Genomic DNA, 27,930 nt, shown 5'->3' with positions numbered 1-27,930 from the left:
GGGAGGCAGAAGCAGGCGGATCTCTGTGAGTTCGAGACCAGCCTGGTCTACAAGAGCTAGTTCCAGGACAGGCTCCAAAGCCACAGAGAAACCCTGTCTCGAAAAAAACCAAAAAAAAAAAAAAAAAAAAAAAAAAAAAAAAAAAAAAAAAAAAAAAAAAAGCCCAAGGGCTCGGGAATTGCTGCAAGAGCTAACATGGGTCAAGTAGACCACTCTGAGTGTGTGTGTGTGTGCGTGTGTGTGCTTGCTATCTCTGTGTGTAGGTGTGCTCACCTATGCACATGCAAATGGAATCAGAAGTCAGGTCAAGCTAGGTGTCTTTCCTCTACTGCTCTCTGCCTCACTTTTTTGAGACACGGTCTCTTACTGAAGCAGGAGCTTGTCATTTTGCTAAGATAGATGGCCAGTAGTCCTCTGGGATCCGCCTGCCTCCCCTCACTCCCGAGGTTGCTGGTGTGCCAGCACACCTAGCTTTTTGAGCGCTGGATTCAGAATCAGATGAGAGAGCAATACATTTAGGGAATAAAATAATCATGCAACTCCTACCCAGAATTCACTACTACAACTAAGAACTTCAAGGACATGAAAAATTGTAGGTCAGATGGAAACCCTTAGTGTTCAATGTAATAAATGAGGAAAAAGACCCATTGTAAATTAAATACATTATTGGGACATTTCAGACTTTCAAGCATAATGGGAAAGTCTAGGAAGAAAAAGTCAAAGAGGCATAGGAACTGTGGAGGCACCAGCTGTTTCAACACCCCTGGGAGAACAGGAGAAAGATGGTGTTATTCCAACTGTGTTGTTTCCTGAGTACACCTTCGAAGACGGCACTGAGTCAGTGCCTCAGCAAAATGAGAGTCGAGTCAAACTGACATGATTGGGTGTTGGAAGACATTACCAATGGGTATTTGATGGAAACGTTAAAACATGTGGATAGCATTTAAGTTAGTTACACTTTCTACAAAGCAAAAAAAAAAAAAAAAAGCAAGGCCAGTTATTGGATCCAGAGGGGGAACACTGAAGACAAATGTTAACACGCACGCTTCTTGGCTTAGCAATACCTTCTCTTCACCAGGTCAGGATTACGTAAACCTTAATTACTGTTTATGGATCATGATGAGGCTAATTTAGGAGCAAGGGCAGGGCAGGTGTGGGGGCATGTGGTGGCAATGGTGTTTGTGGGAAGGTGCTAGATCCTCAAATACTGTGACGAGATGTCAGTTGATGATGTCTAGAACTGCAGATCAAGAAGCTGCATGGGAATAGTAATAGAAAATAGGAAACGCACAGCAGGGTTTGGAGAATGGCTGAAGATCGGTGAGAAGTGGGCAGCCATGGTTTTTACTTGAAGCTTTAAAAATTTCATTTATACATGTATATTAATTTTGTTAGAATTAAACTGTAAACAAAAGCAATATACATGTATCCAGGGAGAAAAACACATAATGTAAGCAAAAAGAACCCAAAAGTTATCCAGAATGTCACCCCCAATAGGGATAACATTTCTTAATATCTTCAAATCATTTCTTCCTAAAACACAATTGAAAGCACTTTTTAAAAAAAAAAAGATTTATTTATTATGTATACAGTGTTTTGTCTTCATGTATGCTTGTAGGCCAGAAGAGGACACCAGATCTCATTACAGATGGTTGTGAGCCACCATATGGCTGCTGAGAATTGAACTTAGGACTTCTGGAAGAGCAGGCAGTGCTCTTAACTGCTGAGCCATCTCTCCAGCCCCTGAAAGTACTTTTAAATACTCATAATATCTAGCAAAAAAGTCTTGATATACTAAAAATTCTAAAGCAGTTACTCATTTTTATTACTAACTGTACCCCCACCCCCTCTCATCATTCCCCCTTCCTCCCTCCACCTCCACTGCTGCAGATGAACCCAGGGCCTTGTACATACCAGGCAAGAGCTCTGCCCCTGAGCCATATTCCCAGCTCCAGCCAAAACTTTCTGGTCATTTAGCCTCCATCTCTCTCATAGTCAGAGGAGAACTGAGGCAGATTTTGGATAGCTTTTCCTGAACTACCTTGTTATTCTAAAAGCAGTCATTTCCAGCCTCAATTTACAATCAGCTCTATTTAGAAGTATAAGGACTTTTTTGGAAACTAATTCATCAGGGAAATTTACATCATTTAAGGGAATATATATATTCTTTTTAAGAGTATAATGATAAATATTTTTATTTCTCTTGAGCCATTTTGTTTTTTTTTTTTTTTTTTCCGAGACAGGGTTTCCCAGTTTCTAGAGCCTGTCCTGGAACTAGCTCTTGTAGACCAGGCTGGCCTCTAACTCAGAGATCCGCCTGCCTCTGCCTCCCGAGTGCTGGGATTAAAGGCATGCGCCACCACCGCCCGGCCACTCTTGAGCCATTTTTATGATCAAAAAGTATAAGAAGTGCAACTTAGCCTTGAGGCAACACATTAAAAATGTAGAAGGACTTCCTATAGTAAACAGATTTTTTTTTATTGTTTATATCGAGGTATACATTTTTCTCGGCTCCCCTCCTTTCCTCCCCTCCCCTCCTCCACCCTCTCCCATGACCCCCATGCTCCCAATTTACTCAGATCTTGTCTTTTTCACCTTCCCATGTAGATCCATGTTTGTCTCTCTTAGGGTCCTCTTTGTTAAACACAGAATGTTGAAGTTTCATTAAGAGTAACTAGGATTTAAAGGAGAATAAAGGAAATGAACTGTTTAAAGAAATTAAATTGCATAAAATTTTAGAAAATATACAGTTGATATTCTCTCCTAAAGTCACTGTTTTAATTAATTTAAAAGTTTTAGCATTCAAGCTGGGAGTGTATTTCAGTGGATCTTGTATGAATTAGATGCTAGCCTGGGCTACCTGAGACTCTGTCTCAGGGGAGAGAGGGAGAAAAATAAGTTTTGAGATCCAACTAGTATTTTCTGAACTCTTTTCAGATCTCAGTCTTTGTCCTTAATATAGTCACCTAGTCTGTGTAATCTCAATGCATTCTTACAGTTTGGTGATGCATTTATAGAGGCCTAATATGAAGGAATAGTAGGGCATCAAGTATAGTGTATTCCTGTGGGTTTGCTTGACTTGCTTGGTTATTACTGTTTGAGTCAAAGAATTATAGATGTCAAAGGTAATGATGGTGCATTTATCAGGGCAGAACACGGCAACTGACGACCAGCAGTGATAAACTAGGAGGGGGCCTGTGGATGACGGAGCCCTGAGATAGCACTGTGAAATTTGTCCTATCTGGACCGACCCTACAGATAGCTGCCTGTAACCATCACAAGCCCACGGAGTTATGATATAGCCACATGAATACACGAAGCAGCTATGGAGCAAAGCAAAAACAGTCCAGGGCCACGCAGACTGTGAAGTATCTGTGATGAAACAGGTGTGGGCACAGCGCGGCTGCCCTGGAATGCTCTGAGAGCCTTGGGCAGAAGGTGGCGAATATCTTGCCTGGTCTTTTCCTGGTTGCGTTTCTGACCCTGTAGCCGAGAGAGGTTTCCCTCTGTGGGTCTGCCAAGACTGGGGGCTTTCAGAAATAACTGAATTTCAGTTCCATTTATATAGATGAAGAAATTGAGCTTTGGTGAGGCCAATTAGCTGAAAACAGCCCCACGAAAAAGAATTCTAGGATGTAATAAATAGGATTTCAGTTCTATTACTTTTCTGTTGCATCTAAATACAGATGTGGTGTGAGAATATTGTGCATGTTCTGTCGCTGTGTGAGTACATATTAGGTCAAATGTGTAAGCTTTATTGGTAGGTCTTCCTCACAAACTGCCCTACGTCATTAGTGGTGGACTTTCCAAATGGTTCTATTTATTTAGAACTTACTTCTTTCCAAAAAATAGGACTTGTGACTGTTTTTTTTTTTTTTTTCCAAATTAGGCAGCTTATATGTACTTCTTTGTTATTTTTTTTTCTAGGCAGTTCTGTCTGGTTGATACAGCAGATCAGAAAGCTCAGATTATGAACTTGGCAACTTGGGATACTCAGCCTGTATAAAAAAAGTCCAGTTTTACTTAAACACCCTGACTGCAGAGGGGTCCCGGATGTAAGTGGATTGCTATTGTATCCATTTTTGTTACAAGGAAATCGAATCCAGGGCCTTGGGCTTGCTAGGCAGGCACTATACTCTTTAGACTTCTTGCGGTCCTTCAAGGGTGTTCTCCAGGGGTTTGGAAAGAGGCTGCTCAGAGACAACACGCCTCTTCCACACACGTGCCTCCTACCCGCTTTGGCACTCACCTGCAGTCTCAAACCAGAACGGGGCGGGGCTCGACTTTGGCCGTGTCAGACGTGGCAGAAAAAAAAAAAAAAATCAGCAATTGCCCTTTCATCCCCTTCCCGATAAGCAAACCATGCCGAACATTTGCCCAGTATTTGGGCATATAAAGCAGAATTCATCATTGGAAAAGGGTTTTGGTTACGTGGCGAGCCGAAGCGCTGACCGCCGCGGGGGCGGACTCACATACTTCTCCCCACTTGTGAGGTCTGTGACTTGCTAGGAAAGCCCGCGAAAGGCACACTCACTGCACCCGGGCCGAGGGTGAGCTCTCGGGATCCCATCGCAGCCCACCGCCGCAACTCTCGTTTCCGAGCCCCCGCCACATTTAAGTTCCAGCGCAGAGAGGTGGGCCCCACGCGCGGCCTCCGGGCCCCGCCCACTCTGGCCTGGGGTCGGAGCCGAGGCGAGCGTCTGCAGAGTCCGAGTGGCCGCGGCCCCTTTAAGGAGCCGCTCTGCGGTAACCCGAGCCCGCAGTCCGGGCGGGCGCGGCGGCAGCGGCGGCGCGAGCCTCGGCGACTGCTCCTCCAGGCGTCCCCGGCTCCCGCGAGCATCTCGCGCGTGGCTCCGGCCGGCGCAGTCCTCCGGCCCGGCCGGATGACCAGGCGCCTGTAAGCCCCGCTGCGCTCTCTCGGCTCCGCGCAGCCGCCGCCCGCGCGACTCATCCCGGGACCCGGCACAGGTGACGCCGTTTGGACGGGATCCGGGAGGAGGGCGGCCTCACCCAGCGCTGCTTTCGGGCACGGCGCCGCGTCGCACCGGCCTAGCGCGGCCGAGCTCGGGCGCTCGAGGCGGGTGGGAGCGCGCGGGAGGCTTTCGCAGGTGTGCGGCGGCGCAGCATCCTTCCTGTCACCAGCCCCGCGCCGCTTGGCTTGGAGCAGATGGTGTCCCAGGTCCGCGGCCCCCGCGCCTCCCCGAGACCCACTCGGCTCTGCCGTGCTGCTCGGTCCGGTCCTGGCTTTCCTACTTGGCTAGCGGCGCCTAAGGGGTCTGAGCCCAAAACGGGTGGGTGCAATCGCTGGGCCTGCAGGGGACGCTTTCTTGCCAGAGATCAGCTCACAGTCGGACGCAGCAAGTGGCATCCCCCATTCTCCCCAGCCTCTTTCTAAAACAAGTAGCTTTTATTTACCCCCGCGACTGTCAAGGGAGTGGGGAGGGTCTCATATTTAGCCACCCCCAGTGTTGAAGTCTAGTGGAGGGGAAATTGGTTTCTCCTTCCAGCCATATAACCCCTGGCAAATTGATTAAACTAAGTGCCTTCGTTTACCCTGTTAGGAAATGAAGTCTAATGCCAGTATTTATTTTCCCACCTTTCCAAGGTGTTAGGGAAGCCTGTGTGAAAGTAGTTTTGAGTTGTTTAAGTTCACTTAAGGGTCTCTTGCTGGCCTGTGGATTTTTGTTTGTTCCTTTTTAATTTTATTTGCGAGTCAATGGGAACGGGTATGTAAAATTACAAAATATTAAAAAGTGATCTTTGTGTGGACGAGTTTGGTGGATGGTGAGACACAAGTCTGTCATTTTATTCAGGAAAGCCTTTACATAGTCAAGAAGTTGAAAAAAGAAAGGCTCTTGGATGGGGGTGTTTTGTGAAATGCCTCTGTATGAACATGTGGTGCCGGGTGGAGCATTGCCTTACCTTGTCAGTAGCTCCTAAGTCAATAAATTCAGGAGTACCACTTCCCTATTTTAAGTAATCTATTAGATTCAAGATCTTTTCTCTTGTATTTTCCTTAAATTGTGTGGATAAAACTAAGTTAGAAATGCTTACATACAATGTCAAACTTGAAAGGCTGGCTTGCTGGAGTTTCCCCTCTCCTATGCCCAGAGAATTTATTTTGAAGGGACTTCTTATCCTCCTCCTGAATCCCAGCAACTCCTCTCTTTCACCACGCTGCCTCTGTCCAGTGTTTGGCTCTTTACTGTGTCATCTTGCCTGCGTTTTATCTGTCTGGGCTGAATGCCTTTGACCCAGTTGCTTAGTCATTATTATTAGCTTTGTGTTTCTGTTCCTTCCAAGTAAAAGCCTTCATCACTTGGGGAAAAGAATTATGGATCTCACCACCAAAGTCCTGGATTCGCTTGGAAGGGATGAGGGCTGACAGTTGTCAGAGGGTTGAAACATGGGTCACCAGAGAAGATGGTCCTTTGCTAAGGGTTTTCTGACTAGACCCACAGAGTAAAGAAGCCAGAGTTTCCCTGTCCTGTATCATCTTCTGAAATCTCCACTGGAGAGAGTCCATTGGTTTACCAACAGAGGCCCTGGGAGCCCTGAGTTCTCAGAGGTCCCACTGAGTGCTCAGCTAGGTAAGAGCACTCCCTGCCAAGGAGTGGGAAGGTGGAAGTAGTTCTGTTGGCAGGGATGGCCACCTTCCTGGAGTAACTAACATAACTAATGGGGCAAAAGAGCCTGGATTTCTAAAGGGATGTGGGAGGCTCCGTGGTGCAAAGAGGGAGTGGAGTAGGCTTGAGGTTGCGTTACCATTCTTTGAGGATTTATTGTCCCTCACCATCAAGGGCCGCTGCTTTATAGCCATCAGACTGGTCCACTCCCCTCCCTTGGTGCTCCAAAAGAGACCTTGCGTGTCTGCATGCTTCTCAAAGCCCGACATTTATTAGAGGACACCACACAGTTTAGTTCATAAGAACCCCTTCAGACCTCAAATCACCTGCTTCCAAGTTAATATTCTCTGTCTCACAGATTAAAGAGTCATTTGAGCTTTAGTATGGTGTGGGAGGTTAAGAAGCCTGGGCTGTCTACACTGAGATACGGAAAACTGCCGTTCTCTTGAGGACTGTAGTGGCCCAATTTGAGTAGTGGGCATATGTATAGGGAGGGAAACCTGGTGGGTAAAGTCAGGAGAGTTAAGTTGGATGCTTGTGCCATCGTCCTTAAGCAAGGAAGGTGTCCCACCAAGTGCAGTTTCCTGATGCTTGCCCCATGAGGGGAAATGAGAGAGCAGTGTGGAGGCAGAGTAACCATGTGTTTGTCCTTGGGATGGCAAACAGACTTGAACTGGGTGGTCGGGACAGCTATATTCACCTGACACTGGCCACGGTACTATTTGTGTGAACACATCACGTCAGGAAAGCTAGGTGATTTTTATAAGGAAGCCTGAGGTACTTTGGCAGTGTTTCTCTTTAAAGGACGAAAGGCGGCTGGCTCACTGAGAAACGGAGCCCTGCAGCTCTGAGGCCTGCTGTTCCTTGGAAGGCCTTGGACATTCAGCCAGTGGATCCCAGACCAGAGAAGCTAGGATAAAACAGAAATAGAAAAGGGGATTCTTTGTTCAGATAACACGGGTGTACTGAGGAAAAGGTACACAGGATACGACAACAGCGCTTGAGATACTTCGGCCATGTAATGAAAATCAATGATGGCAGATACCCGAAGATAGCACTGCTTGGAGGAGTGCACGGGAGAAAGTGAACAGCAAGGCCCAAAAAGCGCTGGATAGACAGCATAAAGGAAGACTGTGGAACCTTGGGTTTGACAATAATACAAGCATCTGGGACTGCCCAGGACAGGAACAACTGGAGAACCATAAACGGGCTGCCCGTGCATGCTTAAGCATTGCGGGGGCATAAATGACGAAATGATGGTGAATCCTGTAGATACATAAGGAGTTTGTAAAGCAGTGTGTGAGGCCAGTGTTCTTGAAGATAGGCCCTGGAGAAGATAGCTGCACATCTGATCAGAGCTTGAGTCACGTGGGAGAAAGAAGCTGTTAAACAATGGGACCAATGTCCCAGGCCTGTTTGAAGCAGTGTTCCAAACTTTTGGGGCTAGGACGTCAGGGAGTGCTGTTCAACTTTGAGACCCAGAACATGGCTAGGCAGATGAGTATCTGAAACAAGCTTATTGTCTTATTCTGTTTCCAGTCTGCATTTCAGGGAACCCCTCACCTCCAGTTCTCTATTTGTTTAAACAGTGGAAAGCTGGGTTTATCAGGGGTCAGCGTGGGTTGGGGGTGCAGATGCCGGAGGAGTTGTCTGGATCTGTCAGTGGGGACAGAAGGGAGTGTGGGAACTCATCTGGTCTGTGAGATGTATGAGATTCATATAGATAAAAAGGCAGCTGGATGGGCAGATGCAGACAGGGACTTTCTGCTTGTTCCCTTTCACCATTGCTTTTGAAGGGCTGGGAGGAAGACAAGTGGAAAGGAAGTTGCATTTGGATTTCAAAGCTTTCTCTCTGTAGGGTAAGTGGGGGAACCAATGCCGAGAACAAGTAGCTGATGGATTTAGGTCAGGTCCACTTCTGTGGACCACCTAGCGGGGCACAGGGGCTTGGATGTGGGAAGGATGAGTAGGAGGCTCCTACTTTCTGGCTTTGAGGAGTTCTGAGCAGAGCTCAGGGAGTGTTGTGTTGTTTCTAAGCCTCACTTGCCCACTGAACTCAGTAAGAAGTTGGCTGCTCGCCTCACCAAGAATTGGAACAGTATTCTCATTCTCTTTTGTTACCCAGCCAGGCGACCAAGACTCCCTCAGAGGTCTAGTTCATGATCCATGGTCAAATTCAGGTTTCTGCCCTACCCAGTGTCAGGCAGCTAGTTCTGCTGTGTGCCCTGGAGTTGGCTAAGAGCTGAAACTGTTCTTCGGGTTCTCGATTTTCTTTTTCATAACTGTTAACATCTGACTCCCAACACCTAACCCCTGAACACTTCTACCAGGTGGTAAAACAAAACCTACCGAAATGAAGTACACCGGCATCAGCGTCCACCCTAGCCTGTTGCTTGGTGACCGCTTGCTTTTGTCATTGACTTTCGACCTAGTGGGGCTCTCCCTTTGGGACCATCTGGATTCCTTATGTGCCTTTCTTACCGCGGGTGATGTTTTTAGGTGTTTGACTTCATCCTTTTTTTATCTGCCTGGCATTTGTCCAAGGCTTTCAATTCTGGTTTCACTACTGTTATCTCTCACATCCCCCAGCTTTGGGTATCTGTCCAACAACTCTTGTGAGCCCAATTTTGGATCCTGTATTCTAGAAACAACTGTACGCCAATGAGGTATCTATCTTGGTTCTCATTTAACTTTCAGTTTCGGGGGGAATAAGGAGAAACTATTTGGTCAAGTTCATTTTACTTCATTTTCTCCATTGAATCCATAGAGAGATATATTTGGGGGCTGGGAAGGAACTCAGAAGAGGGAGACGGCCCTGTAAGCCTCTCCATGTAGCCCCCAGCCCTACAAAGGAAAAGAAAAGGAAAGTGCATTTGACAGTATTGAGAATGCCTTCCATATTGGTATCAATTTACTTATTGGAATGGCAGCAAAAAAAGGAATTTTAATTGATGACTTTTTAAATGAAATCTAAAAACGCCCTAGACAGAGTGTTGCATTTAGGGACACAGTTTTTAAAACTAGTCTTGGATTGATTAACATGCTTGTTCTAATACATGTAAAAGTATCGGTACCCATGAATTTAATAAAATTTTATAATCTATTAATGCTTTCTAAAGATTTACTTTGGGTGGTGGTGGCACACGCCTTTAATCCCAGCACTCTAGTAGCAGAGACAGGCAGACCTCTGTGAGTTCAAGGTCAGCCTGGTCTACAGAGTGAGTTTCAGGGCAGGCTTCAAAGCTACAGGGAAACCCTGTCTTGAAAAATACTACTACTACTACTACTACTAATAATAATCATAATTTATTTTATGCGCATTGGTGTGAGGGTATCAGATCCTCTAGAACTGGAGTTATAGTTGTGAGCTACCATGTGGGTGCTGGGAATTGAACCCAGGTCCTCTGGAAGAACAGCCAGTGCTCTTAACTGGAGGGTCATCTCTCCAGCCCCTGTTAATGCTTTTTAAAAGACTCATAAAAATTACAGCTTTGCTCAGATTAAGCAATATTCTTTGCCTTTTTTTATTTGTTGTGTATGTATGTGTAGGGGTGTGTGTGTGTGTATGTGTGTGTGTGTGTGTGTGTGTGTGTAAGCCAGGAATCCACATCCGTGTCTTTCCCAGTCACTCTCTACCTTGTTTGTATAAAACAGGGTCTCACTCTGTAGCCCTGGCTGTCCTGAAACTCATTATGTAGATCAGGATAGCCTCAGATTCATGGAGATCCACCTACCTCTGCAGACTGAGATTTAAAGGTATGCCTCTCCCCACCCCCCCGCCCCGGTTTTAAAGACATTACCCTAAGAAACTGGAGCTCAGTACTGGCCAGTCTAGCTGGCCAGAGAGCCTCCTGTCTCTGCAGGTGGGAGCCACCACACAGTGGGAGGCTGGAGACCCTAACTCACTCTGGTCTTCAGGACTGCACAGCAGGCCCTTTACCAGCTGAGCTGACTCTCCAGGTTTACTCTTCATGTTCTTGAAAGCCCGTGTTACCAGAAAGATTTCTTACATGTTTTGTAGAAAAATGAGGTGCTGTAGGGCAAGATAAAGGTTGGGCTGGGAGGCCAGGAGGGAAGGCGGATCCCTGAAGCAAAGGCAACTCCAAGATTCACATCTCAGAAACAAACCCTGAGACTCTGTGGATTTGGAGGGCTTGATCATGGCCTCTATGGCCTACCATAACCAGTGTTTTCCCAACCGTTTGTGGTGGATTCTTGTTAGGTGCTTAGGAGTCTGAGGCGAGAGGACTCCAAGTTTGAAGCAACTTGGCAACTTAGTAAGACCGGTGTCACAAAATAAAAGCGGGTGAGGAGGAAAGCAGCTGCGACACACGCCCATAATCATAGCACGTGGAAAGCCGCGGCAGGAAGTCAGGATTCAGGAGCAGCCTCTGCTGCAGGAGGGGCTGTAGGTCAGTATGTGCTAAGTGAGACCCTGTCGTAAATAAATAAATAGATTGATTGATAAGCACATAGGTGGATTGGGATGTAGCTCAGTGGTGTAAACTCCCCTAGCATACGTCAGCCCTAGATTCAGTCACAGCATTAGGGCTGGGAGGAGAAGGGATTTGGAACAACTTGAATACACACACATGCACACGCATACACACACACACATACACACTATAGCAACATAAATTGAATTTAGGGGGGAAACAAAACATAAAAGCACTGAAGTGTGAGGAAGGGCCACTTCATATTCTTTGACGTCCTCTTTTTGTCTTGCTGCAAGCTCTGGTTTATAATACTCCAGTAACCAAAAAGGATTGATCTGTAACTCAGTTCAAGATACTGGGCAGGGAGACCAGAGAACCCTGGCTGTTCCTGGTTCTGAGTGATCCAGAGACTTTCTGGCCAGCTAGTCTAGCTAATCACTGAGCTCCAGTTTGAGTGGGCAGTGCTGTCTTTGAAAACAAGGTGGGGAGTGTTTTAGGAAGACACTGGATGTGGAGGTAGACTCCTGGCTTCCGTTCACACAGATGTGATCCCACCTCCCCCTGCACCTACACAAGATGCATTTCTCCTCCGAGTTTTTAATCAAGGCAGCACCACACCTGCAGGGGCTGTGTTCAAACCAACCGTTTGTGCTTCATACAGTAAAACCATGCGGCTTGGATTTCTGAGGCCATTTCAGATCAAGTTCTTCGGTGCTAGCCAGAGCGCTCTGTAAAAGGTCAGTAGGGTGAGGTATAAGTTCATGGGCTTAACCCAGAAATAGCTTTAACAGGACCTAAAGGAACACATGACCAAAATAAACAGCAACATGATAGTCTTCCTGGACAGTTTCTTCACAAGGCAGTACAAGTATGTGATTTGAGTGCATTAGCCTGACCCTAGTTCATACAACTGGGGAAGTGACTCCTCAGAAGTGTGGGGCTCTGAGTTTCTGGAACTGCAGCCACCAAATACTGGTCTCAGTAACAGCTTCCTAGCACAGATCTCTGTAGCCCAGGCAGGGCCTATCTGTGGGCCTCCTCTTCAGCCTCTCAGGTAGCTGGAATTACAGGCCTGCATCATTCAACCAAGCTTTCAGGACAGTCCTTCACGTGGCAGCTGTGGGCAACGCTAACTTCCTTTTGCATAATTCCCTGTGTTTCAGGAATTCAAACTTGAGATTTGTAGTTAAACAAAAACAAACAAAACCACATGGGTGGGTGTGGTGGCACACGCCTTTGCTCTCACAGGCTGATAAATTCAAGATCAGCCTTGTCTATGTCCTGAGTTCCAGGACAGCCAGTTCTACGTCGAGAGATCTCGCCTCTGCAGGAAAGAACTAAAGCCCATCATTTTGCTTGACGACCAGTCTGGTTCCATACTGGAGGCTGAATGAGGTTGGTAAATATCAACTTCATTGGCTAATAGTGCAGCTAGAGCTGGTTTTGGGTGAAGGCAGCCTCAGAGGAAGAGGTGAGAAAAACTGTGCTCAGGACTTTGGGCAGTGTTAAGGGGCCCTCGGGTAGCAGAATGAAAGGTTATGTAAGATGGGTATGATCCTTAGCAGTCTTGTTTCATGTTTTAAGAATTTTATTATTTTTTTTTTTAGATAGTCCTGTTTCTAGAACCAGGGGGATGGAGCAGAGGAAAAGAGATGATACTGGGAGGTGAATGGGAGCCAAGTCCCATGATATGCCTACATGGAGATATCAAAATGAAGCCCACGATGCGGCATGCTAATCAAAATGGGGTTACCATTTATTTATATGTTTATAAGTTGCAGATTCCGTACTCGATAAAATATATAATATTTGTGATATTTGTCACTTTCCCCACTTACCCTCCTCTTTTGTTTCCCTCCAGAAAAGACTTTTCCTGCAAGTAGTCTTCCCCTCCTCCCCTCCTGCTTTTCTGTCATATACATTAAAACAAAACAAACAAACAAAAGCAAACTGGATTTCACACTGGAGAGAAAAGGCTCAAGGTTTGTCTTTCTGCAGCTGGCTTATTTCACATAGCACTGCGTTCTCCCCTCTCCCCCCCTCCCCCCCCCCGTTTCCTGCAAATGGCAGTTTTGTTCTTTTTTGTGGCTTCCTAGAGCTTTACCATTTGTTCTTCATGTTTCATGTGCCCTTGATGGACCACCACCTCAGTTGACTGTTGGGACTGGTGCCGCAGTCCTCCTGGACAAGCAGGTTATCTCCCGCCTGCTGACTTCCCTTGGGCGTGTCCCCTGGAGTGATATGGCTGGATCAGGTGATAGTTCTATTTTGATTCTTTTAGTGGCCTTGCTGATTGACACCCCCGCCCCCAGCAGTGAGTTCCTAACTCCCACTTCACCCCTACCCTCACTACCTTTTGGTGTTTGTTTACTTGATGATAGCTTAATGACTGGGCTGAGCTGGGACTCTCCTGCGAGTTTTGATTTGCATTTCCTTCGTGACCAAACGCGTCTCCTGTGTATTTAATGGCCATCTGTACTTCTTTTGAGAGTTGTCTTATTCACTTGCACATTTATAGATTAGATTTCTTGGTGTTTTATTTTTTTTTTTGAGTTCTTTATATATTCTATTGAATTCCCTGTTAGAATTTAGCTAGCAGAGATGTTCTTCCATTCTACAGGCTGTCTCTTTGTGGTATTCTTTTCTTTGCCGAGAAGTCTTTTTATCCAAACTGTCAAATTCAGATCTGACTGTAAGGTAGACAAGTTTCAGGGCTTTTAGGCCAAGGAGAAAAAGAAGGACTTAGATACTGAAGGATTTAAATACAGAATGCCAGATTGGATGATTTGAGTCTACCAGAGAAGTAGGTGTGACATTAAGGAAAGGATTTCTAGCATAAAGCACTGTTAAATATTTTGGGTTTTTTAAGACGAGGTTTCGCTCTGTAATCCTTGACTGGCCTGGAACAATTGTGTAGATCAGGCTGGCCTCTGCATCCCCATTGCTGGGATTAAAGGCGTGTGACACTAGCTCAACCAAGTTCTATTTTATTTTGTTTTGAAGAGGCTCTCTGATAGCCACTTGTTGGCCTTGGACTGTGTAGCCAAGGATGACCTTGCATTCCTGATCCTCCTGCCTCCACCTTCCAATCTCGCTTGGTTTACAGGCACTTACCACCACACAGGGATCACCATTCTTGGTTGAGAATCTTAAAACAATATTTTCTTATTTCTTGAGAAATGGGGGGGGGGTGGCTAGGCAGTTCTGCGGGGTACAGACTCAGGAAGTGTGTACATTAATTTCAGGGTCACGGGGCTGGAAGATTCCAGATGACCTGCTCATGTGGTTAGTCATTAGTTTTAAGGGTTGGCTGCCAACTGCAACTTCCAGCCTCAGTTTCCTCCTCAGGGCCTCATGGCCAGCACAACAGTCGGAGCCACGCAGGTCCGATGGTTGCTGTGAGAGCTATTTCTGCTCTCTGACCACGTGTTCAACCGTCTGCTGCAGCCGCTGTAGTCTGCGTATCCGTGGGTGGCAAGGCCAGCCCCGTGGGTGAAGGTAGAGGCAGGCTCTGTCTTTGGTTGAGAGTGGTGGTGTCACCTTGCAAAGTCATTGATGGCCATTAAATGGTTTACTACACATAGCTGCCTGTATTGTGTACTCTAATAGGTACAGTTAAGGCATTATCTCACTTAAACTATACAATTGCCTGCAGTGTAGGCATTCTTATGTCTGTTATAGAATTTGTAGCTTAAGAAGATGTCTTCTCCTCTTCCTCTTTAGAGACAAAATTTCTCTAATAGGTAGTTCTGGCTGTCCTGGAACTCACCAGAGATCCACCTGGGATTAAAGGTGTACACCACCATGCCCTGGCCAGGCTATATTGTTTTTAACCAAGGTTAACTAATAAGAACTGGGACTGACTGCCACACGTGCACATCCCGGAAAACACACACAAAAACCCGTGTACACAATAGAGTGTGATACACGCGTTTAAAGGAAGAATTGGGGTTGGGATTTGGTTCTAGTTCTCCAGCTAAATGGAATAAGTCTTCTCAGCCCAAAGAGTGGCTCTTGAGCTTCTCTGACCCCACTGAATACTTTCCTGTGGGGAACAGAATGGAAAAAGAAAGCGGAAGGTAGGAAGCTTGAGTCTTGCCTCAGCCACCCCTGCACGCCAAGGATTTCCCTGTGGCCAGTGGACTGTTGATTTGGAGGTGAGAAGAACCTGCAGCTCTTTAGGTTCTGACTTCCCGGGAAGTCTGGCAGGTGTCCCAGTTCTCCAGTTCTGCTTTCCCCTCCTCCCTCCAGCTTAAAAATAGAACTGTTGCGGGGCGGGGGGGGGGGGGGTAGTGTGCGTTGTCCAGTCTTCCCTTGATTTCACAGTGTTGGCAGAGTGCCAGAAGATGTTCTAAGCCAGGCAGCTCCTGCTGGGATCTCTCTCCAGGAAGGGATGGGCACTGATTTGAAAATAAGCATATCAGAAGCTGGGAAGAAAGACATGAGGAGCCTTCCAGTTGATGCTCTGCCACTTGGTCCCTCAGTGTCAGGATCCTGACAGCGCAGACTCCTAAGACTCGGGTCTAGCATGGAATTGCAAATGTTAATTTTTATTAATGACAAACTCTCAAATGGGACCAGCTTCAAAAACCCATCCTTTTGACTCGCGCCAGCTACCGCAGCAGTTTGTGGTGCGATTTTCCCAACTACTGTGGCCTCCTGGCTCCAGACATTTTGGTTTCTCCTAAATTCAGTGCCTGTAATCGGGAACTCAGAAGTTTAAAGAACAAAAACTTCTTTATAAAAAGTTGTACGTGGGGTGAGATGAGAGGAGGCAACATTTATTACGTAAATCACATGTACGCTGCCTGTCCTCTGCGCGTGTGGGCCCTAGAAACTCAGCTGATTTCCTGTGAGCAGGTAGGACTGAGTGGCAGTTGGGAGTGAGCGGCAGTGGGGTGGAGGGAGAACTGGAAGAGAGTCTTTGTCTATGGGGGCCTCAGGCAGCCACATCGCTTGTTAGGTGTTGTTGCAAGTGTCCGGGGATAAATGGCCAACTGCAAAGAGTAAAAAGTGGGAAAGAAGAAGGTTGATGTACAACACATGAATTATACTAGATTTCATTTATTTTTAAGATAAAAGCTAAAACATGAATCATGGAGACGCATGGAGGATGGGAAGTTCAAGGCCAACCTGGGCAACTTAGTGAGAGCCTTTCTCAAATCAAAAGTCCAAAGAGGGCTGGAGCTGAAGCTCAGTGATGGAGCTGGCCTAGCATGCTGCGAAGAAGGCTCTAGTTCAGTCTGGAGTGCTGAAAACAAGCAAAGCAAAACAGAACAAGACAGCAAACACCCCATCTACATCAACACAATATCCCAAACTAAAGCATACAAAAATTCTCAAGGCAGTTGAGGAAACTATGAATACAGATGGTTAAAATCTGATAAATAATCCTGTAATGTAAAGGAACCTCATCAGAGGGAGCAGGGATTCTCAGGGAGAAACTAAGGAGATGGGGGACCCCACACTTGCTGTGTCAGACCTCTTTGGTGTGGACTAAGGGGCTCCATGAGAAGAATCTTTATCAGAAACCCCTTTCCTTCAGAAATAAACTACAGCAAGGAAGACTTCCAGACAAGTGTTGTGGCTCATCCCTGAAATCTTAACACTTGGGAAGCAGAGGCAGGAGGATTTCAGGGAATTCAGACTTTGCCTGGGGTCGCTCCTGAGCTGCAGAGTCACTGCCGGTCTCTCCCCACAAAAGAACAGCAGTGGCCACAGAAGCTCTGCACCGAGCAGAGAGCAAGAAAGAATCCTTAAAAACAGTAGCAGAGAGACAAGATTATGTCAGATAAGGCGAAACCGCTGATGGTTCATGAGCTTGATGCTCAGAAAAGAAAAAGGAGACATCTGATGAACTTGTAATTCTCCTAACTTTTTCATATGCCCATCAGGTCATAATTTAAAAATAACAAAGTGAGGAGTTAAGAGGAACCCCTTAGCTGTTAAGAGCTTTTCTAAACCCTACTTCCAAGGGCTTGGATATTCTCTTCTGATTCTCTTGGACACCAGGCGTGCACATGATGCACAGACTACTGGCAAAACATCTATTAAACATAAAATAATAACAATCTAGGGCTTGTGGCATACCTCAGTAATCCTAGTTACTTGGGAGACCGAAGCCATAATATATAGAATGAATTTAAAGCCAGCAAGAGCAACTTAACGAGACTCTGTCCTTGTTAGGGATGTCCTCAGTGGTAGAGCAGTTGTTCTGCACATATGAGAATCAATCCCAAATACCCCATAAAAGTTAAAATTTAAAAAAGAATAAACCTGTAGCCACAGTTATCTGAGATGTTTGTGTGCAGTTGCCCAAATGTTTGCCAGTTTCTACAGGCATGAAATGCGGTGTGAATGAAGTGTGGTGTGGCAGCTGCTCTTTGCCCAGACATTGTAAAAACCTGAGAGCAATTGTAGGGATGTTTTGTGTTTTAACAAATAAAGCTTGCTTGAAGGTCAGAGCCCAGAGCTAAGCCACTAGAGGCCAGGGAGTGGTGGCACACACCTTTAGTCCCAGGATTCTGGGAGATAGGCAGAGGGGTCTCTGTTAGTTCAAGGCCACCCTGGGCTACACTAGGTTGAATCTGTCTAAAAGAATTGGAGCTCATACAAAGGTGATCCCAGCACTTGGGATCCCACGCCTTTAATCCCAGCACTAGGGAGGTGGAGACAGGAGTGATGTGGCTGGGCAGAGAGAGGAATATAAGGCAGTTAGGAGACAAGAGCTCAGTGCAGACTGAGGATGCCCCTGCAGTCTGAAGATTGAGAAGACAGTCTGAGACAGGATCGTCCCTTTGGTCAGAGCATTGGTAGAGGTAAAAGGTCTCCCTTGTGGCTGGCTGCACTGCTTCTCTGGTCCTTCAGCTTTCATCCCCTAATATCTGACTCTGGGTTTTATTAAGAACAGCTAGAAATCGTGCTGCCATCAATTACGGACATTTTATCAGCATTAGACAGATCCTACAATGAGCCAGGAACTCTACTACTCAGCTTTAAGTAGGTTTCTAGTTTGTTGGGCTGGGTAAGTAGCTCATCTTTTGCTCATTTACATGTTCATTTACAAATGACTTACAGTTTGCAGATAAGAGATTAAGTCCTACAATGTTAGGCCCTTGAGAATGGTAAATAACTCTATCTACATTATTAGTCAGACAGTTGATAAGACTTTAAAAACATAGTGCAGATTGTTGTATGTATATGTGAAAGTTTTGAATCATACCATATGTTGGATGGAAGAAATTAAAGGTAGAAAATATTATAGCTGTATTAATTCATCTTTATTGGCACTCTGCTTTTAGATACATTTAGAAGTGAGATCTTTTCAAAGTCAACATACATTTACACTGTACCAGCTGGGCTGTCAATTTAGAAAATATATGGTAATTGATGAAGTACTCACAGGACAGAAGTCACTTATCAGAATAGGAATGTCTTCAGCATGAACAAGAGGGGCTCATGAGCCCCCAACCCTTGATGAAGAGCTATTGACAGTTGGTGGCTGCTGGGGAGGGAAGAGTTAGTTTCTTTAGGGGTGTGTGGTTTTTGGAAGGACATTGGTAGGTTGATCAGGATGTGGGCTGCTCAATTGAGCTCTGTGGGTTATTTAAAAAAGGGCATGAAGTTGGGAGAAAGCTGCACACACTCATATGGGGAGATCTAGGAATGGATGGAGGCAGAGAGATGGTGAACATGAGAGAAAAATGTATATGAACATGAAATTCTCAAAGACTAAATAAAATATATTAAACAATGAAAGAATCAAAAAGAGTATGAATGTCTGTGAACATTATTAACAGACATTGAGCACATGCCATCTGCTCCTGGCCTCCCTTATGTTAGATGTAGTGAGGGAAGCATAGCTAGCCTTGCAGCCTTATTGTACACACATTTGTTTGAGTTGCAGCTATAAAGAACTGTTGGTAAAATTCAGAGAAGCCTTCCACGGGGAAGTGAGGGTGGTCCTGTTTGCTGGTGAGCCATAGAGCTAAACTGGGAGTATGGGAGCAGAATTGAGAGTTGGGGAATAGGGTGTGCAAAGGCCTGGAGGGAGGAAGGGAGCCCTACACCTTTAATAACAGCAATGAGGTCATCCGGCTGGAGAAGCGGCCAGTGCCTGATGAGCCTGGGGAAGGCAGAGCCTTCCTTGGAGAGCACTGGGAAATAAGGGTTTTGATGATAGGTTTAGAGGTGATATAATTGGAGATACTCTCACAAGAGATTCCCTTGAGCCCTCTAGCCCTTCATAGTAAGGAGAGCAGGGTGGACGCATGCCAGGAAAGTGATGAAGTAGCTAGAGGGAAAAAAAAATAGATCTTTTTGAAAGTTATTTAAGGAGTAAAATCCATAGGCCTTCATGGTAGATGGGGTTTGCTAGCAGAGTAGAAGATGCTGGAAGCAGTGGACGCTGAGTGACTCTTTGAGCTGGTTTGAGATGGCTTCAAGACCCTGTGCAGTGAGGACGAGAAGCAGTCAGCTCCTTGTACCTCAGGAATCACCTAGCGGGGCAAATCAGAGGGAAGTCCCCTAGGGAGTCCATGTTGACCACCAGCAATGGCTGGTGTCAGGGATGAGGACAGGGATGAGGAGGTGAGGGCTGAAAGTGAGGTGGGAAATGATGGCAAATGGAAGGAAGCCTTTCTAGAACTTTGTAAAGGGGCGGGTGGAGCAAGAGAAAATGCAAGCAGGGCAGTGGAAGCTGGAGCGGAAGCTGAGGAAAGGCGTTTGTACTGGTTATGTCTCACTGCTGTATAAATACCCGGCACAAGCAGCTTCGGGGAATAGAGTTTATTCTGGCCTACAGCCATCCTGATGGGAAAGGCATGGTGGTAGGAGTGTGAAGTACCTCCTTGCATAGCAGCCCTAGTCAGGAAGCCAGAGAAAGGGAAGATGTGTCCTGTGGTATGGAGGGGAGGGGGTTTAAAGTTGCAGGCCAGGCAAGCAAAGATAATGTGTTGTTAGATTGGCCTGATTAAAGAGACACCCTAGAAAAGGTGCCCCAGGGCAAGAGCTGCACCCTAGAGATGAAGCCAGTTCTCAGCTCACTTTCGCCTTTTATTTAGTAAGTGGCGTAGTCCACATTTAAGGTGGTTCTTCCCGCCGGGCGGTGGTGGCGCACGCCTTTAATCCCAGCACTCGGGAGGCAGAGGCAGGCGGATCTCTGTGAGTTCGAGGCCAGCCTGGTCTACAAGAGCTAGTTCCAGGACAGGCTCTAAAAAAGCTGCAGAGAAACCCTGTCTCGAAAAACCAAAAAAAGAAAAAAAAAAAAAAAGAAAAGAAAAAAGAAAAAAAAGGTGGTTCTTCCCGCATTTAAGGTGGTTCTTCCCACCTTTATTAACCCTGTCTACAAATTTTCTCAGATGTGCTTAGAGGTTTTTATCTCCAAGGTGATTCTAGATCCTGTCAAGGTGACAATATTAACGCACAGAATCAAGAAGAGGCATTGGATCTGTTGGTATTTGTTTTTACTGGAGATCTGAACATTTGAAAAAACTAATATGAGGGCCAACTTGACCCCTATAGGCTGATAAAGGTGCCTGCTACCAAGCCTGAGGACCTCCCAGAATCAGTCTAGGACCTGCAGGGGGAAAGAGGGAAGTGATTTCTCTGCAAGGTGTCCTCTGACCTCTGACCTCTACTCATGTGCCGTATGAGTGTGCCTACATATATTTACATATGTGCACACAAAATAAATTAATTAGAATGTAATAAAAAAAAAGCTAAGATAGCCAGTTGAGGGGAAGGAAATAAAGGATAGCGGGTATCAGAGGGTTTCCAAGGAGGCCTGCAAGGATGGCTCCAAAGTACTCTGGTGAAAGAGGCGACTTCAGGCAGGCAGGGCAGCTGACGCAAGCATTCTGTACGGTTGGCAACAGGATACTGAAGATTTCCATAGCTTGGATTCTGTTTTTGATTTTTCTGTAGGAGGCTGGGGTTATCTGCTGTAAGGGGAGTGGATAGTTAGAAGCTTGGAAATTTCACTGTGAAACGTGAGATTAGCGTGCCAAGGTACGTGTGCAAGGCAGTGAATGGGGACTGTTTGGGGCCTTGGATCATTTCGTGCTCAACAATTTCTGTCCCTTCTTGTATATTATTGCTGTATTAGTTGCTTTTCTCTGCAGTGATAAACACCATGACTAAGGCAGCTTATTACAGTAGAGAATTCCGGAGGGTTACAGTCCACTCTGATGGGAGCATAGTGGCAGCAGACGTTGGGCATGGCAGCGGAAGCAGGTGCCAGAGCACACATTTGAACCACAAGCGTGAAGCAGAGTGAACTGCAGAACTCTAGGGACACACTTCCTCCAGCAAGGCCACACCTCCTAGACCTCACTAACAGAGCCACCAACTGGGGATCGAGTGTTCACATGCCTGAGACTGCGGGGTACATTTCTAATTTAAGCCACCACAGTGGCCTTCAACAGTGCTGTCTGTCATTCAGGACTCATTGCTGAGTAGATAACTGGGCGTATCCAGAGTTTGGACTTTGCCAGCTACTGACAACAGAAGAGAGTTGGAGGGTATTAATAAGGTTATTACTGAAATGATGGGCTCCTAGGTGTGTCCATTGTCCAGTGTACAGCCACTAGAAAACCAGAAGCTTATTTAGAGCACTAAGGTGGTGGTGTTTTGTGTGTGTGGTGATTTCTTTTTTGTTTGTAACTCAGTTATGTGGTTCTCAGTTATGAACTTTGTAGATGACAACATCATAATGTGTCAGAACGTCAAAAGTTTGGACACACCCACAGCTGATTAAAGACAGAAGTTAAGAAAGGTTAAAAGGCTGTTGGGGTAAAGGAAAGGTGAGACGTCCGAGGATGTGGAAGTGTAATTTAGAACAATCCTAAAGGAAAGGAAGCCGAGGTGAGCAAAGAAAATACTTAAACACAATTTTGGAGGCATATGGTGATGGTAAAGGATGGTGAAGTCTGGAGTCAGTGCAGGGTTGAGCTGGCACAGAGAAGTGCTATCCCAGGTGAACTTCAGGACTGAGTGATCAAAGGTGCTGGGCTGTCTAGATGGACAGGAAGTCACTCAAGATGACGACAGGCTTAAGGACATCAGTGGGTTGGGGCCAGTGGCTCTGAGTAGCAGGAAGTATTTAGGAGGTGAGAAGGTACAAATGAGAAGCGGGTGGGTGGCATGATTGATTCACTGGTAAAACCAAAAGGAATGTTGGTGTTTTAGAGGGTAGGGGATGGAGAAAAGGCTTGAAGGAGAGAGGGTGAGCAAAGGAGGTTCTTGGACCACGTCTCAGAGTAAAGTGTGAGACTAGACTACACTAAGCGCTGTACGAGAAAAAAGAGGATATCCTCAGGGGCTTGGAAGAGACACCAAGGATGTGGTGCTGGGGTCTGGGTGTGGAGCAGCAGTTCTAGGAAACCCACTGGATAGGCTGGGTCTGGTGGCTGGAAGGAATTGTGGGAGCATGGTGAAGACACTTGCAGTGTGTACCACTGGCATTTCTGGTGATAAGAACAGGGATGAGTTCAGGGCCAGGTGTGGTTGGCAGAGGTATTAGTCTCTCTTTGCTAGAGTGATGCCAGTCCCTTGGATTTCCTTTTCCATAGACTGATGGACAGTGGTGGGAACAGGAGCTACTGAATGGGACCCATTGCTCTTAGCCCCCTAAGGAGCATAATTCTCCCATGAGAGCCATGTAAGATTTGCTGTTAGGCCCAGTATGAGACAAGGAAACTGAGATTTAGTTAAGACAAATTCAGTAGTTGATCGAGGTTACACAGCTACTAACAAATGTGCCAGGATAACAGGCATATATCAGCCACCATGCCTGGCTTAATTTGGTGATCAGTTTAGAAAGCATGGCTTTACTCATGCTAGGCCAGGCCTCTAACCATCTGAGCTACACTCCCAGTTTTTCTCAAGTCCTGTTTGAGAAATCTCCTTCCAAAGCCCATTAACTCTTGACAATGTGGTATATTTCTAAAGACCACTGTTCTATTTACACAACTGTAATAGTTCTTTACTATGTGATTTATTCTGAGTAAAAGGCTGCACATACTTTGACAGAAAGGTTTATCTTTCCTGGCCCGATTATGTCAGAGGTTTTGTTTCCTTGTGCATGACTTATTTATTATACTGTTATCTCACATTGACTTGTGCCACTTGCAATATTAAGGCTCTCTCTCTCTCTCTCCATTCTGCTTTCTAATTGTACCTTACCGCATTTTTCCTTTCTGACTGGGAGTCATCATGTCAGCTGGGAGAGAAATCCAGTTCTCTGTATGACCCAGTGTATACACCGTGTTCATTGCTGCGTGTTCCATGTAGATTAAATGGTTAGCAGATAGTTGTTTGCCAAAATGTACTTACTGAAATGACGTGAAAGCCTTCTACACCAGTAGGAGCTAGCTCTCAAGTCCACTTCTGTTTCTAGATTAGCGTGCAGCTTCTAGGTTTTAGCTAGCTCAGGATTTGCCAAGTTTTGCTAGCCAGTCACATTGTTTTCAAGTTAGCCATAAATCCATCCTGAGAAGGGTTTGGAACCTTGCTGGAATCAAGTTGCCCTTCCTTGTCAACCTCTAGTCCCTTAGAAGTTGCCATTTTGCCACTCGTGGGAGTGACACCGTCAGGCATCAGGGGTGGCTGAGTTGATGGAAGTTGGGAGATGGGGAGTGGGGTGTGTGATGGTGCTGTTCACTGAGCTGCGTAGCTGCCGAGGCAGGGCTGCTTTAGGCTTAGTTTATCTTGGGCCAGATAGGGGCATGGGACCTGTGTGATCCCATATGGAGCCACCCCCACCCCTCCCCGTGCAGTGGGGAGTACTGGAGCTACACAGAAGGAGAGCTGCGTTAGAAGTGAGGAATTCCTAACCAGGCAGACTCCAGTGTGCAGAGAGGCGGTCCAGGGTGGAAGGAGGCAGTGAACAATGTCAAGTTAAGAGAGTCCGTGCTGGGTAGCCTTCACTTTCTTGTGAAATGGGAAGAAATAAGTCTGTTAGGAGACAGGCACAACTGGAGATTTGCTGGCTTCTGTATTTGGAATAAATGTGGGAAACAGGGAAGGGAGCTAGCTAGGGATGGAAAAGGAATGGTAAGCATGAGCGAGACATTGTTCTCTGCTTCCTTCTGCCCTGCTAGTCTTAAAGACAAACACACAGCCCTATCCCATGCCCTTTTAAGGGTGCTTACCACTGAACGTCATGGCGGTGGTTCCTACGGGCATGCCTTCTGGAAACAGCGTTGGTGGTTCAGACATAATCCCCCAGAAGTCCCTGCACTTACAAGGGAATGATGAACTGAGGGAAAGAAGAGTTGGAGGTTCTGCCGCAAAGCATCCAGTTGGTATTTCAATAAAAGAGGAAGTATTTGGCCGGGAGAATGGCTCTCACCTGGTAAAGTGCTTACCAGACAAACACAAGGACCTAAGTTTGGTTCTCAGAACCAATGGTTAAAGAGAAAAAAAAAAGTCAGTTCTGGTAGTCAAGAGACAGGCAGATCCCTGAAGCTCACTGGCTAGCTAGTGTAGCTTACATGGGTTAGCTCCAGGCCAATGAGAGAGCATGCCTCAAAAAACAAAACAAAACAAAACAAAACAAAAACCAAACAAACAAAACCAGAGAAGATGGCTCCTGAGGAATAACACCCAAAAGCTGTCTTCTGGCCTCTGCACACCTACTTGCCCGCACACACGGATACACACAGAATGTCGTCTTTCTTTACTAGCCTCTCTTTTATTCAAGTCTTTGAATACTATTAGCTATCTTTTCACTACGCACTATTTCTGCTAGGTATGATTGCCTAGTGAGCAAGGAGCGTCCCATAGCACCCTGAACTCTGGGATCTTTAATAGATATCCTTGCCTCCCTACTGGCGCACATTTAGCATTCCAAACCCCAACAGCGAGCCTGGTATGTAGCCGACAAGTGACAAGTGTAGGCGGCATGTTGATTATGAAGTGAAGCCTGAGGCCATAACCGGCTCTTTCTGCTGTTTCCCGGGCCATGCATCCCAAACTGAGAGGGAGTGTTCTGCAGGAGGAGGGAGGAGGGCTTTCATAGTGGGGGAGAGGTCTAGGCTTGCTCCTGATCTAAGACACAACTCTTTTTTTTTTTTTTAAGATTTATTTATTTATTATGTATACAGATCTCATTACAGATGGTTGTGAGCCACCATGTGGTTGCTGGGAATTGAACTCAGGACCTTTGGAAGAGCAGGCAATGCTCTTAACCACTGAGCCATCTTTCCAGCACTAAGACAGAACTCTTAAAGGTTGGCTGTCTTGCGGGCAAAGGACCAGCCAAGCATCGTCATACTCAGCAAGATGGTGGAATACTCCATGATTCCTGTGAATCCAGACAGCTAATTATGTGGTAGAATTCACTTCTGAACAATCTTGTTCATTTCTCCTATCTGTTTTCAGTTGCTTTTTCTAGGCCGGCTCCCACTAGGCCGGCTTCCCAGCTTCCTACCAGCTGCCGGCCACATGTAGAGGTGCGTGAGTGAGGCTCAATGCTTCTGCGCTCTGTGCTCGCCTGTGCTTAGCGATTGCCAAGTCCTCGAAGGGCCTTTGTCTAGGCTGATAGTAGGCATCATTTGCTGTCTGTCTTTGCCTCTCTGCTGTCTGATTCAGGCACCCGAAGTGAACAAACAGGTGCAATTGCTTCTACCAAGAGGCCTTAGTTTTCTTGGGGGGACAGGACATTTGTAATCATCTCTAGGTGAGTCCTTGGTTTGGCATGACTGATTAAGCAAGCAGCTGCTTATTAAGAAGCAGAGCCGAGAGTAGAACAATTTAATTAGCTTCTGTTTGCTGAGCCTTTAATAGAAGTCACAGCTTGAATATATGGTGTTCTTTGTTTAGTTACAAATGAAACTTTTTTTGGCAAAGAAATCTCATCATCTAACCCAAGGAAACAGAAAACAAGTCTGAAAATATAAACCATTGGGGGTTGGAGAGATAACTCATCAGCTAAAAACGCTTACAGAGGACCTGGGTTCTAATCTCAGCACCCACATGACAACTCACAACCATCCATAGCTTCAGTTCCAGGAGATCCACTGCCTTCTTCTGGCCTCTGCAGGCACCAGGCATGCACTGGATGTGCATACATGCAGGCAAAATACTAATACACATAAAATTGTAAGCCTTTTAAAAATATATAACATTCATCCACATATATCCAAATATATAACAAATAATCCACAAAATCTAGGACTTGGGGAAATAGTGTATTTTTAAAGATTATATTTATTTTGTGTGTGTGTGTGTGTGTGTGTGTGTGTGTGCCTGTGCGCGTGCACACATACGTTTGCCTCATGGTATGCATGTAGAGGTCAGAGGACAACTTGGGAATCAGTTCTCTCCTTATACCCTGTGGATCCCAGGGTTGGAGCTTGGTTGTCAGGTTTGGTGCAAGTACCTTTACCCACTGAGTCACCTTTCGAGTCCATATTGCATTTTTTCTCTTTCTTCCTTTTTTTCTTTTGAGATGGGGTCCTTTTATATAGACCAGGCTGACCTTGAACTCACAGAAATCTCCTTATCCCCACCTCCCTAGTGCTGAGATTAAAGGCGTGACTACTGGGAGTAAGGGCGTACATTGCCACGCCTGGCCCCATATTGCGTTTCTTAATGGTGATGTAGTGTTTTATTTAGTGTATCAGTTAAGGAACAGTTTGCAGACCTGGTAATGTCTGGTAAGTTTTATGATACCTTTTAGTAAACATTTGAGAAGTGCTCGTGTATACATTGAATTTTAACAAAAGTCTGCCAGCAGCCCATGCTCCAGGGCCAGCATCCCAAGCCTTCAGGCAAATCACCCTCACAACTGAGCTGAGAGCAGTGGTCCTCAACCTTCCTAATGCTGCCACCCTTTAATACAGTCCCTCATGTTGTGGTGACCCTGTTGCTGCTTCCTGTGATTTTCTACTGTTGTGAATTGTAATGTAAACATCGGATATACAGGATCTCTGCTGTGCAGTCCCTGACCTGCAGCTGAGAACCGCTGGCTTAGACTCTCAGTACCTTCTGCTCATTGATTCCATTCTCTTTAATTAGCCATCTACCTGGCTGCCAGCGCTGTGTTTGCTTTACCTTTCGAAAAGCGCTTTTCCTTATGTCCCACATAATCAAGTTATTACACATTCAGTTGATGTACAAAGTTTACTTTTATGTATTATTTGGTTAATAGTAAGCCTAAGCTAAAAGGCCACAAACTAATTTTTTTAATGTTAAGCACACATTGAAATAAAAGAGATATAAAAAGCAAACGAGCAATAAAGTTAATGGAGTCTTGCAGAGAAGAATTGCAATGTCAATAATTTTACCAAGCATATACCCATGGAGAGAGGCAGTGACAGAGGGTGGGGCTGTAATTCATTCCAGACATATGAATTCTGTCAGAAGGGGCCCCGTGGGAGACTGATTCAAATTATGATGTCCTGGCTGGCAGAGGATGAAGTGGGGCTATTGCTAGCGCAGGCAATGACTTGGTATTTCTCTGGTAAATTGACTTTAGTAAGTGTCTTTATTTCTTCAAATTAGGAGCTTGAAAATATATATTGATTCATTTTTCTCTCCTGAGGACCAGCCCCATCAAAGACAAACACTCTGCTGCTGGATATTCACACATGCCCTAGCACTTTTTTGGCCTGGATGTACCTAAGATTACCGCCCCCCCCCACCCCCTCCAGCCAGGACATGGTCTCAGGAAAATACATGGCTATATGTCCCTGGCTGTCCTGAAGCTTACTATATAGACCAGGCTGACTTGGGGATCATTGATATCCACCTGCTTCTGCCTCCTGAATGCTGGGATTAAAGACCAGTGCCACCATGCCTGGCCTTAAGACTTTTGGGGGGGGGGAGGCAAAAATAAAAGTTGAGGCCAGTAGCACAGAAAACAT

The 27,930-nt window shown here is 45.9% G+C and overlaps 1 protein-coding gene across 6 annotated transcripts in view; it reads left to right on the top strand.

The window, feature by feature from the left end:
* Nucleotides 1-4,366: 4,366 nt before the first annotated feature.
* Nucleotides 4,367-27,930, top strand: part of LOC119800796 (TLC domain-containing protein 4) — a 54,723-nt gene continuing 31,159 nt past the window's right edge. Inside the window, exon 1 of one of the 6 annotated variants that reach the window (XM_038311075.1) lies at nt 4,367-4,493. The gene's annotated coding sequence lies outside the window, so the exon portion shown is untranslated. Of the gene's footprint in view, nt 4,551-4,664; nt 4,969-12,221; nt 12,458-27,930 lie in introns of those variants that run through there. The other 5 variants (XM_038311077.1, XM_038311079.1, XM_038311076.1 and 2 more) reach the window with 5 other exon arrangements.

This window comes from Arvicola amphibius, chromosome 14 (genome assembly GCF_903992535.2).
Source record: "Arvicola amphibius chromosome 14, mArvAmp1.2, whole genome shotgun sequence".
In the NCBI taxonomy this organism is placed as follows: domain Eukaryota; kingdom Metazoa; phylum Chordata; class Mammalia; order Rodentia; family Cricetidae; genus Arvicola; species Arvicola amphibius.
Note: the sequence above shows the minus strand (reverse complement) of the source record. Positions and strands in the feature narration are given on the sequence as shown.